Source organism: Heterodontus francisci, chromosome 41, assembly GCF_036365525.1.
Source record: "Heterodontus francisci isolate sHetFra1 chromosome 41, sHetFra1.hap1, whole genome shotgun sequence".
Lineage (NCBI taxonomy): Eukaryota > Metazoa > Chordata > Chondrichthyes > Heterodontiformes > Heterodontidae > Heterodontus > Heterodontus francisci.
Genome location: NC_090411.1, coordinates 20368965 through 20373407, shown reverse-complemented (window position 1 = coordinate 20373407; position 4443 = coordinate 20368965).

Genomic DNA, 4443 nt, shown 5'->3' with positions numbered 1-4443 from the left:
TTTTGTTTCCTTCGTTTAGTACATTTTTATTGATTGAAAAAAGCTTTTTAATTTTTGCACAGTAACTTTCTCTGCAGATTTGTTTCATACATGTGTGTAGGTACCATTTCAAATGCCAATAAAGAGTTTTAAAAAAAACTTTCAGTCCTTGGCTTCAGCCATGCTCAAATTGTGAAGCCAGACCCCCATTGGGTTGTTAAGTGCACTGCCTTACGCAGCAGGGGTATGTCAGTGGATGTAGTTTATATGGACTCCCAGAAGACATTCGTTAAGGTTCCACGTAAGAGACCTGTTAGCTAAAATTAAAACACATGGAATTGAAAGCATATTATTCCCCGGTTAGGAGATTGGTTAGGCAGTAGAAGACCAAGAGGTATGGTACTCATTGGAAGGAACTGACTAGTGATGACCCACAAGCATCTGTGCTGGGGCCTCAACTATTCACTAAATTTATGTATGGCTTAGATAACAATAGAGAGTCCTATGCCCGATTTTTCTGATACAAACATTGGTGGCATAGTAAATATCGTGGATGGGAGCATAAAATTATAAAGACATTGCTAGATTAAGCGAGTGAGCAAAACTGTGGTAGTTGGATTTCAATGCAGGTAAATTTACGATCATCCATTTTCGACCAAAGGAGGTCCGATCTGACTTTTTAAAAGGTGAAAAGTTAGAAACGGTGGTAGTCCAAAGAGATTTAGGGATCCATTCACACACATCGCTAAAATGCAGTAAAGAAAAAGCATGGTACAGCCAAATCTAGAGCCCCCTGGATAATGAGCTGTGTAGAGGGTAAAAGAAGGCTTTTTTTTTTTAAAAGGGAAGTTTATGTCAGACTATTTATTTATTTAGAGATACAGCACAGGTAACCTATGTGTGGATGTGGGTATATGTTGCGGCTGCCTTCACAAAGGTGGGGGCTGATATGTTGACGACATAGTTAAGGAGGAAGAATGTGAAATATTGGATGGAATAAACATTTTAAGAGAGGAAGTATTAAAGCGTTTGGCATCTTTGAAAGTAGATAAATTGCCAGGCCCAGATGAAATATATCCCAGGTTGTTAAAAGAAGCAAGGGAGGAAATTCCAGAGGCTTCTGACAAAGTCCCACATGGCAGAAGCACAGAATAATTACAGTGCAGAAGGAGGCCATTTGGCCCATCGTGTCTGCAACAGCTCTCCAAATGAGCAATTCACCTGATGCCATTCCCCCGTTTTCTCTCCGTAACCCTGCAAATTCTTCCTTTTTCAGATAACGGTCCAAGGGAGAGTGGCAAATTGGATCCAAAATTAGCTGAGTAGCAGGAAGACAACTAATATTTGACAGGGGTTTTTGCGACTGGAAGGCTGTTAGCAGGGTTCTGCAGGGCTCCGTACTCAATCCTTTGCTCTTTTTGTAGTTTATATTATTGATTTAGACTCAAATGCAGTGAGCATAATAAAGTTTGCAGATGATACAAAAATTGTCCGTGGTTTACAGTGAGGAGGAAAGCTTTAGACTGCAGGAAGATATAAATGGTCTGGTCAGTTGGGTGGAAAAGTGGAAATGGAATCCAAAGAAGTGTGAGTTAATACATTTTGGGAGGTCCAACAAAGCAAGGGAATACACAATAAATTGGAGGATACTGAGTAGTGTGGACAAACAGAGGGACCTTGGAGCGTATGTCCACAGATCCTTAAAGGTACCAGGATAGGTCAATAAAGTTGGTGAGGCATATGGCATGCTTTCCTTTATTAGCCAAGGCATAGAATATAAGCTGGGAGGTTATGCTAGAAATGTATGCAACACTAGTTAGGCCACAGCTTGAGTTCTGTGGACACCATATTACAGGAAAGATGTGATTGTACTGGAAAGGGTGCAGAGGAGATGTACGAGGATGCTGTGAGGTAAGATTGGATAGGCTGGGGTTGTTTTCCTTGGAGCAGAGGAGACTGAGGGTGACTTAATTCAGGTGTATAAAATTATGAAGGGCCTGGATAGAGTAAATAGAGTGACCTGTTTAACAGAGGGCTCAAAATCCAGGGGGGAATAGATTTAAAGTAATTGGTAGATTGGAGGGGCGACAAGGAAATGTTTTTTTTCACCCAGAGGGTGGTAGGGACCTGGAACTTACTGCCTGAAAGGTTGGTGGAGGCAGAATGTCACGCCACGTTTGAAAAATATTCGGATGTTGTCTTGAAGAACTATGACCTGCGGGGCTACTGACCGAGTACAGGAAGGTAGAATTAGGCTGGGTGGCTGATCGTTGTCTGGCACGAACATGATGGGCTGAATGGCCTCCTGTGTCATAAATTTTCCATGATTCAGTAAGTACAAAACATAATAAAAATGGCGAATGGAGTGTTGGTATTTACAACTAAGCAGCGAGAATATAACTGAGGGGGTTTTGCTGCAGCTGTGCAAAGCCCTGGATCGACTATCTGAAATACTGTGTATAATTTTGGACACCACACCATAGAAAAGATACACTGGCCTTGGAAGGAATATGGTGCAGATTCACATGTTACCAGGACTTCAAGGGTTAAATTGTGAGGAGACATTGCATGAACTAGGCTTGTATCCTTTGGAATATTGAAGGTTAAGGGGTGATTTGTTTTAGGATTTCGAAAGAAATTGATAAGGTAGATAGAGAAACTTTCCCTGCTGTTGGGGAGTCTAACACAAGGGGGACACAACCTTTAAATCAGAGCCAGACCATTTAGAAGAGAAGTTAAGAAATACTTCACACAGAGTGGTAGAAGTGTAGAACTATCTCCCAGGCAAAAATATGCTAGCCGAATGAATAATTTTAAATCTGAGAATATATTTTTGCTAGCCAAGCAGGATGGATGGAGTGAAGATACAAATCAGTCGTGATCTCATTGAATAGGGGAACAGGCTTGAGGGGCTGAATGGCTTGTATTCCTATGGTCTGGGGCTCAGTATGTGACTATAGCTGAGATGGGGGCAATACAATTGGTTTTCAAAGCCGGTGAGGTGAGTCAGCCAGATTTAATTCAGTAAACCCTGCTGGAACGTACATGTGCAACATGGGGGCTTTGCTGTGCCCATATCCATGAACATCATCCATTATAAACAGTGGTTAATCAGCAGGTGAGAGCCTTTCACATCCTCAGACTATTCCAGTGCACTTCGCAGTCAATTAATTATTTTCCAATTAAATCGGCATTGTTGTACAGCCAAAAAAAGTTGACTATCGATGCACAGCAAGATCCCACAAAAAAAATGAGATTATTATCCATTTGAGTCTGTTTCAATGGTGGTGGTTGCAGGACAATTATTGCCAGAGAGACTTCCCCACACTTCAGACAGTGCCATGGGCCATTTATATTTACCTGAACAGCCAAGGAGTTAACAGCTCAGCTGAGGGACTGCACCTGTGACAATGTAACACTCCTGACATTGAAGCCTCATCCTAGATTAGGTAGAATTGACAGCACAGAAACAGGCCATTTGGCCCAACTGGTCTGTGCTAGTGTTTATGCTCCAGGCAAGCCTCCTCCCAACGCTACTTCATCTAATTCTATCTGCATATTCTTATGTTCCTTTCTCCTTCTGTGTTTAGCTTACCCTTAAAGACATATATCCTATTTACCTCAGCTGTACCATGTGGTAGCAAGTTCACATTATCACCACACTTTAGATAAATAATTTTTCTCTTGAATTCATTATTGGAGACTATCTTATATTTATGGCCCCTAATTTCAGTCTCCTCAACAAGTGGAAACATTTCCATGTCTATTTTGAACTCTTGCATAATTTTAAAGGTCACAGTTAGGTCACTCCACAACCTTCTCCATGCTCAAGTTCTGTAGTTGGATTTTAGCCCAGAACTGTTTTGGTTCAGAGGCAAGAGATCTACACACTCAGTTGAGCTGATAGCTGTGGGAACTTCGGAAGGATGTAGAGGGTCCATGAGAGGGTGCAGAGGAGATTTAACAGAATGGTTCCAGGGATGGGGGAAATTTAGCTACAAGGTTAGGTTGGAGAAGCTGGGGTTGTTCTCCTTGGAGCAAAGGAGACTGAGGGGAGATTTAATAGAGATGTACAAAAATTATGACTAGTTTGGATAAGGTCGACAAAGAAAAGCTGTTCCCATTAGCTGATGGTACAAGGACTAGGGGACACAGATTGAAGGGTTTGGGCAAGAGATACAGGGGGGAATATGAGGAAGAACATTTTTTGCGTAGAGTCTACAAGGGTGGTGGAAGTAGAGAGAATGATTTCAGGGCTACAGGGATTGAATGGGGAAATGAGACAGACTGGAATGCTCTGCAGAGAGCGGGAATGGACTCAATGGGCCGAAAGGCCTCCTTCTGTGCTGTAAACGGCTCTGTGGGTTATATATGATGTACAGTCTCCAAGTACCGATGGAAAAGCAGTCTAAACTCGTCCCCCGAGGACTACCTTACAAATAGAGTTTGCCAGCTAACTAAAAC